The sequence below is a fragment of the Triticum dicoccoides genome, chromosome 5A (genome assembly GCF_002162155.2).
Source record: "Triticum dicoccoides isolate Atlit2015 ecotype Zavitan chromosome 5A, WEW_v2.0, whole genome shotgun sequence".
Classification (NCBI taxonomy): Eukaryota; Viridiplantae; Streptophyta; class Magnoliopsida; order Poales; family Poaceae; genus Triticum; species Triticum dicoccoides.
Genome location: NC_041388.1, coordinates 693840382 through 693849598, shown reverse-complemented (window position 1 = coordinate 693849598; position 9217 = coordinate 693840382).

The window sequence follows — 9217 nt, the reverse complement described above, 5'->3', positions numbered from 1 at the left end:
GAAATAGGTTAGTGGGGGCTGGCTATTTGAATATTGAAGATACGATGTATGTTTTGTTTTGCGGGGTAAAACATACGATGATGTTCTTTGCGGGCTAAAATGTATGATGTATGTATTTGTCCCGTCAGTACTACACACTTCTGGAAGGATCTGGATGTCTACACTCTGTTTAGGTGTGGATCCAAACAGAACGCCCAACCCCCGCGTCGTCCCCAGGGCGGCTCGGGGGAACCCTAGGAACGCCGCCGCCGCCCCTCTCTACATCACGCCCCCCTCCCGCCGCCGCCGGATGAGTCTGCCGGGCGAAGCCCGCGCCGGAGGACGGTGGCGGCGGGGATCTCCGCGCGCTCGGCGGCCTAGGTCGACGGCGTGAGCCCGTGGTTGTGGGAGTCTCGTCCTCGACGTCTCCGGCCGGCGTGGCGGCTGCTCGGCGCGGCGTCCTCAACCTCTCGCAGGTGATGGGTTGTCGACTGCTCGTGGCTGCCTCGATGCGACGGCGTCCCGAGGTTTCAGATCTGGCCGTGGCGGGCTCGGCCGATCTGGCCCGTTGGATTCGGCCGACGGTGAGGTTGGTGGTCGTGCGTGGTGATGGCGCCGCCGCCGCGCATGAGGTGCTTGGGCTAGTGGGTTCACATGCTGGCGGCGCTGGGGTTCCCCCATCCTCGTCCGACAGCGTGAGGGTGCGGAGGTAGGGTTGCTCCGGGCGAAAGTCGACGGCGCGGTGTCTGCGGATGTTGCTCTCCTCCTGGGGGCCATTGTGGAGTTCTCCGACCTCCTCCGCTCTCGGGTCACTTTCTTCGGGTGAAAGCCCAGGACATGCGGTGTAGGACCAGACGATGGCATGACATCGCTTCCCCTCCTGAGGGCGTCGTCTTGAAGATCGTGATTCCCTGCGTGCTTTCCCAGAGCTGGACTTGCACGACATCGCGGCAGGTGGCCGGCGATGCGCCCAGAGGTGGAGCGGTGTTTCCTCCTCCGCATCGAAGACGGCGGATCTCGGCGGCATGGCGCAGCGGAGACGCAGCGCCCGATGCGTGTAGATGGACTCGCGCAGGAGGAGGTGGCTGTCTGGCATCATGGTGGCGTCGATGGCAGAGTGGCCTAACAAGGTAGAAGCCTCAATATCTGCTCTGAAGACGGACCTGTGGAAGATGGCGGCGACGACACATGTGAGTGTGTCAGACCGGTTTGTGCCCCAGATCCGGTATGTGGCTCGGCTGGGGCTTCCGGCTTTTGATGGTAGGTTTAGGTGAGTTGGATGGGTATTTAGCCCAGTTAGCATCCCTTCATCATATGGATAGAAGTAGTGGCATATGTTGCCAAGATGGCGGATTCAGCCATATTGTTGTAATACTTTGTAAGGTCAACGAGAATAATCAATAAAGTGGCCGCATGCATCTCCTAGATGCAGAGGCCGAGGGTCATCCTTCTTTTGTAGAAAAAAGTACTACACACTTCTGACAAACATTTACGCTATATACGTACAAAACCGGACACGCACACGCATGCATGCAGGCGTAGCCGTGGGAAGGACCAGTTGCAGGTACACTGCCGACTAAAACATCGTAACGTGACGAGAATGCCCTCGGAGCTGCTGATTGCGTGAACGAACACATTAAGGACAGCCACCCTCAAAAGAGGAAGTGAGGAGGGGCCAGCCATGAGTCACTGTACGATCGGTCTCCGGCCGGCCGGGCCACCTCCGTTGTACGTACGTATCATTACACCTCCAAATAGAGTAAAAAGATAATCCTATGTAAGTTGGTCTAAAATGTTGGCTTTTGTAACCAACCTTTTCCAGCTTCTCCTTTTGTACAAGTTTATCAAAATAATCAAAATAAAGCTTCAGTGGGTTAATCACTTACTTTTCCCATAGAAAAAAGCTATCAGCGTACGAAAGCATTGTATATATAGTACTCTCTCCGTTCCAAAATAGATGACCCAACTTTATACTTAACTTTGTACTAACGTTACTACAAAGTTGGGTCATCTATTTAAGAACCGAGGGAGTACCAATGATGAATAAACTTGAGACTTCACTAGGTAAATCACTGCGACCCGTCCCCATTTTGTTCATGTGTGGAGCTAGCCGCCCGTGATTCCCATGCAATGCTCATACTGTTCATGTGGTCAGTAGAACGAACAGCTTTGCTATGGTCCCTGCGTACGTACGTGTGTGCTTTTTTTCATTTGCTTTTGCATGGAGCCATGGATGCATGTGAAAGCAAGGCAGCAGCCATAGGTGGCCGGCCGCGCTAGCTGCAACTGCAGCTGAAAGGAAATCACGTCTAGTATATATCGATCCGTACGCTGCACAATCGGTAAAGTTTGAACACTGCATGCATGCAGCTCATCAGGTACCTTGGCCATATGCCTCTTTGGCTAGCTTCGCGTGTTGTCAGCCTTGTCTGCCTTGTGAGGGATATGACATCCCGTTAATAGTTACTATGATGACATGTCTAACGGCATTCTTCGTTTCCACCACCACCGGTCGACTTCACTGGCGAACGAAATATAAATTAAATTAGACTTTTGGTTTAAAAGATATAATAAATTCAAATTTACAAGTCAAAATAAAAAGCATGGAAGGTGTGGGTAGATGTGGCATGCACACTCTCCCAAAACTTGTATCAAAAGTTACATGCATGAAGTAATTAATCTGCAATCTACACTCTAAATTATGCCTATATACATATCAATGTGTAGTCTATATTAAAATGTTTAGAAGACTTATATTTAGAAGCTGGGGAGTATAATTCATGACCAAAGTTAAAATCCCAAATGCGAAGACCCTTGAAGGAATGGAGATAGTACATGACATTCATGGGAGTGAAGATGGAGGCAAGAACGAGGGCCATGCTTGATTGCTTGGCTTTAAATGGACCACGCGTGAACAAAAAGGACGGATAGAGGATAAATTAAGCATACATATATAGATGGATGGTGATGATGCATGCATGATTGGTAGCTGCATGGCCTTGTCTGGCGTCTGAGATCATATGTAGATCTGGTCAGATGAGGAAGAGAGAGGTGCATGCGCTGTCGAGCGCACATTGAACGTTAGGCATGCACTGCACCTATAGACGTACTCATATCTTGACATGGAAATAGGAGTCTAGCGAGCTAGCAAATGAATCCATCAATAGGCGTAGCTTGTGAGCACCGCAAAAGATGGCAAAAATCACGGTTCTGATATGTGGACGAAACAATATCACAAAATGAATTGTTGGTGAAAAAATGTCACCCGGCTAACTCTTTCGTGTAGCGTCAAACGACTAGGCGCCACATTGCACTATGCAGCACATCTGGCCAGCATCGCACCCCAAGCTGGCTAAAAATTATTAAGCTAGTGTGCAACGGCCGAAAGCTAGGTGCTACACTGCCTAGTGTCTAGATGTTGCACCAATGGTTGCACTATTTGCCACTACATCTTAAAGCGGACACTAGTGCGGTGTAGACGCTAGTGTAGCGTCTATCTCTAGGCGTTGCACATTAACTTCGCATTTTTCAGGCAGTCTGGGGTGCAACGCTGGCCAGACAGACATGCGCTACACAGTGTAGTGTGACGTCTAACTGTCGGGCATTACACAAAAAGATCGGTCGGATGAATTTTTTTATCAACGGTTCATTTTATGATATTGTTTTGTGCACAGGTCAAATTTATTGTTTTTGCCGTAGGAGACATCGGGAATGCATGATGCTGCGGCCAGCCTACGTATAATCGTACATGCATGCACGTGCATGGACCCGGCCGACTACAGAACACGTAGGTACTGAAACGGCTATTGTTTGTTCCCCGCTCTCCTGGAAACCCATGTGATCAATAGTTAGGGCTCCTTTAATTCAGAGGTATTACAGGGTTGAAATCTTTAGGAATTTTTCTATGTTGGTTCTTTGGTTCATAGGATTGGATCCTATTGAAAGTTTTTTTACAGAAATTTTTGTTTCATAAGAAATCTAACATCCATTTCAATCTCTTTTTATTATTCTTTTTTTATGGCATCAAACACTTCTTACTAATCTTATAGGATTCAGGTGGGCATATCACTTTAATCCTATACTTTTTTTATTTCCGTGTTTTCATAATCCTGTAAATCAAAGAGGCCTTTATTAGGATAGGCTAGGGTTAGTCGACTGAAAACTTCTTTTGGACAAGTCAATTTGTTTTGAGCCGTCCGATGCAAAACCTACGACCAGGCCATCTTCACCCTCATGCCTTCCTTGTTCATCATCTTCCCAAGCCCTTTCATTGACACTCGGCCGAACCGCCCGCCTGCGCCGACCCGTCCTACCCTCACCGCAGCCCACTGCCATGCTGACGCCTCCTCAGCCGTTCCTCTAAACTAACAAACCACTAGATTTGTCCGTCCAGTATGCACCCCCTTCCCACCCAAACTGTCAAATCAGACCCGCCTTTCCTAGCTGCCGCTGGCTACGGCTCGCTCCTGGCCTAGGCCTTGCCGGCATCCTGGGCCTCGCTACCGCTCTCCGTGATGGCGCTATCGATGTCCTTGGTGCTTTGTTGCACGTTCTTCTCCTTCCCATCAAAATTGATAGACTAAATTCAGTTTTCAGGCAACTTATTTCGCTAAACTGGAGTAATTATTTACTGGACAAAACTTCTTATGAGCAACTCCAACGGGGTGGCCCAAACGGACACTGATTTTGTCCGCTTTTTGTCCATTTGGGTCGCCCATCCGCCTGTCCGCATCCGCTTTTTCATTTGGGTCGGCATGTGTGCCCAATGGGAGGCGGACGCATTTTTTGCATGTCCGTCTCGGCATTTTCTCAAACACGTAGCACGCAGGGTAGCTCGCACTGGGGTGCACGTTGACCATGGCCGGGACAAGTTGCAGCCACGTGAGCTCGTATGAGGGGCGCCTATCCTCGCCTCCGCTGCGCTCGGCTGGCGCTTGTCCTGCCACGCCTGCCTTGTCCCCGCTGCCCGCCCCGCCTGGCCTTGCCTGCTCCCGCGCCGCCGCGGAGCCGCGTGCGCCGGCGATGAGAAGCGTGTCCGTGTCGAGCGCGGCGTGGACGGCTGTGTCGTCTCTGGCCCCGGTCGGACACGGAGGACGCGAGCTCGCTGTGAGCACGGCCAAATAGCGGGGCGTTGGGCAGGGGCAGAGCAGCGGCGAGCTGCGGCACAGATGGGGCGGCATTGCGCGCGAGGCTCGGCGAGCTGCAACGTGAGGCGGGCGGGCGTGTGCGGGGCGTGGTGGCGTTGAGCGCGGCGCGGATGACTGTGCCGTCTCCGGGCACGGCCGGGCAGAGTGGACGGCGGAGGTGGCGGCGTTGCAATGGGTGCGAAGGGGGCGGTGTCATTCATGGCCCCACGGGTGACAGCGGCGGCGGGGCCGAAGATGGTGCGGCTGTTGTCGTCATCGGCCAACAAGATGCAGCTGGAGGACGTGCCGGTGCGCATACGGAGTGTGCTGTTTCCTGCACCAGCCTAGCTAGCTCTTGGTTCGCCGACGGGAGCATGCCGCTGGAGGCTGGGCGCCGACGGGAGCACGGCTGCGTCGCTCGAGGCCGCCGGAGCCATGCCGTGTGCTGGCCCTTCCTCGGCGGCTTGTGGCTGCCTCGTGTTTCGACTGGGTGGGTGGGTGGACGTAGGGGGCCACGGAAAGAAAAGGAGGAGAGAGACGGGATGGGGCAGATGGGTGGATGGCAAGTGGGCCAGTCGACACATGCAGGCGGACAGGGGTGCGAAGAGGGCACAAAGAATATCCGCTTTGTGTCCGCTTTTGACCCAAATTTTTCCAGAGCTCAAAATGGGTCCGAGCGGACACCAAACAGACAGCAGGCGGACGTTGTGTCCGTGTGGATCGCCCCGTTGGGCTGAGTTTTGTGTCCAGATGACCCAAACGGACAAAATGAGTCATCTCATTGAAGTTGCTCTAACAACCTCTATGCGTTTTTTTATTACATTGAACACCAACGTTATCACACTACAGATCATGGTACCTGTTACTGAGAACTGACAAGTCAGGGAGGGTAGCCTAGATAGATAGATTGCCACCCAGTCAGGAGGCATTACCTCGACATCTGTCAAGCTTAATTTGTACCATCTGCAGAGTGCAGAATCAGTACAACGTTATGTAAGTAAATGTTATTATTGCCAAAAAAGTGACCGCTTTACAGGCCGGCTGCAGTAAATTAAGCCTCCTTCTCCCATTGTCATGTTTCGATCTTCTCTCGTGGATATACAGACTATAATATACATTAATTAGATGAGTTAATTGTCAGTTTCGAAGTGCTGAAACCTACCTCCATACCAAAATATAATACCTTTTTTGCAGTTTAGTTTTGAAGTGCTGAAACCTCCCTCCATACCGAGATGTAAGACTTTTTACATTTTAATTTTAACTACAAAAACATCTTATATTTTTGTACAGGGGTAGTACTTAGCACTTACTACATAGTCTCTCTATCTCTCTGACTACATACAATCAGCAGCAACTACCTAGCTTCAGGTAGGCAACTAGCTAGGGTGCCGACATATTACGGTACAGTACTGGAAACGAAAACACACATCCACAGCCACTGTCACTCACTGTATCCAATCATTCATATTATTGTTCACTCGGACCACCCGCTTATCAAGGAGGGGCAGTGTTTGTAGGGTTTCTCTTGAACGACTTGTTCTCTCGGACCACTGCCTATCAAGTCAGTATGCCATGCGTACTACTGTCGAGCAAGAGGAGGGTAACATAAACCAGTTTAGGGACAATTTGACAATTGAGGGAGATAATGTGCATTAAGTCTTAATGTACTTAATGTACAAAGTTTGAAAAACAAATACTCCCTCCGTCCCAAAATAAGTGACTCAAGTTTATACAAACTTTGTATTAAAGTTAGTACAAAGTTAAGTCACTTATTTTAGAACGGAGAGAGTATGTTACACGAGTTTTTCCTTAAACAATATAAGTCAAACAGTAGTAAATAACAAATGGCGATGCTAAGCCGAGCAGGCCGCTAGTATCATTTTCACTACAGTCGGTCCTTCATCTATAAGTAAACAATAATTAACACTAATTTACTCTTGGTTCCACTTTTCATTGGGTTCATATGCCACCCCTCTAGATATATAAGGCCGCTGGTTACTGGATGCAACCAATGGGAGATGGTAGTTCGGGCTATATTTAACCGGTTTGGACGGCGGTCGCTTAACAGGATAGGAATCTAGTTCTAGTCCTTTATCTTCCACCGGTTGTAATTTTGAACTCTTTTTTATCTTGATGCTCCTTTTGTGAGCTGTAATAGTTTGAATATTGTTTGCTTTGAGACTTTTAATAATATGGCTGCATGTATCTTTCAGATGCAGAGGCCAGGGCACACCTCCTTTTAAAAAAAAACATGCATATGTTACTACTCTATGTTACTATCTCTATAGTGCATAATATCATAGATTAGTATCATAGATGATCTCATTTTTGCCATGCATGACACATAGTAGCACCACATTTATTATGTTACAGTATCTACCTATGTTACTATAATCATCTCTCTTTTCTTTAATTGCCTGCCACATAAGCATGTTTGCGAGTCCCAAGTACATGATACTACTTATGTTACCCCCACTATAGCGAGCCTAATGCATGCTTTGTGGACAGGATCTAAATGGACCAAGGATCTCCGCCGCCATTAAAAAGGCGATGTGTTTTCTCCGCAAATCACTCTCATGTGCATTGTTTATTGTAAACGTTTTCACACACCTTTGAGTTTTATACAAGTAAATACATCATAAACATATAAATTGTGCATCTTGACATTCTCACACGCTTCATACAAATAAATACATCACCCTGTTTCCAATGAAATGCATTAACGGTTTGGACCCGAACAAGGCGCCTTTCATTGGAAACAGCGTGCATTAGTATTGATTTGTTTCCTAATACATTTGCATGCAAGACTGTCCATATATGAGATAACATCAAACATTTAGTATAATTTATTTTCAAAATTACTTGCCTGCTTTATTTGGAGGCAACTCCCACGCATGCAAAACCCAAATTCGCCATACACGCACGTACATATTATTAGACCGCGACACTAGTTATTATTACAATATACACTTGTACATGATATTAGACCATGACACTAATTGTTGGGGATTATACCTAATGAAAATATATACGTGTTGATGATATGCCTAACAAAAATACGCACACATGAAGTATTATACCTAATAAAAACATACACGTACCAAGTGTATTATACATAATGAAAATATACATATACCTAGGGTATTATATCTAATTAATATACACAAACCCGTGGTGTTATACCTAATAATAAAATACACATACCACAGGTTTTATACCTACTGAAATATACATATATTGTTTATATCTATTAAAAATGTACAAATACTGTTTATATATTAAAAATATACACATACCAGACATAGTATATTTATTGAAAATATTAACATACCCGAGCTATTATACCAAACGGAAATATACACATACCCGAGTATATACCTAGTTAAATATATGCCTAAAGTAAAATATGGACTAAATATCTTGTAGGTATCCACTCAATGTATATACCTCAATTAAAATATGGATACATATATACCTAATTGAATATACACATACTCAGGGTATTGTATCTAATTAAAATAATACACATACTTAAGATACCCCTGTGTATGTTCTGGTACATCAATAAAAGTACGCACGCATACCCTCCTAGCTACAAGTAGTTTTTGTCTATTACTCCCTCCGTCCGGAAATACTTGTCATCAAAATGAATATAAGGGATGTATGTAGAACTAAAATGCATCTAGATACATCTCCTTTTATCTATTTTAATGACAAGTATTTCCGGGCGGAGGGAGTACTAATAAGCAACACATACCTTCCATCTACTATAAAACATGGAAAGAAAGAGCAGACAAATCAATCATGATGCATTGATTATTGATTTCTCTCTCCTATTACGTCTCAACACATTAGTAGAAAAAGACCCATTTGTCCCGGTTCTAGAGGCCCATTTGTCCTGGTTTTAGAACCGGTACCAAAGGATCGGTACTAAAGCCCATTACCATTAGTCCCGGTTCGCCTACGAACCAAGACAGATGGGGCTGCACATGGCCGCTGCGGCTTGCCTAGGCGGGAGGACCTTTTGTCCCGGTTGGTAGCACCAACCGGGACCAAAATGCATCCACGCGTCAGCAGTTCAGGGGCTGGGGTTTTTGTTTTTCTGAAAGGGC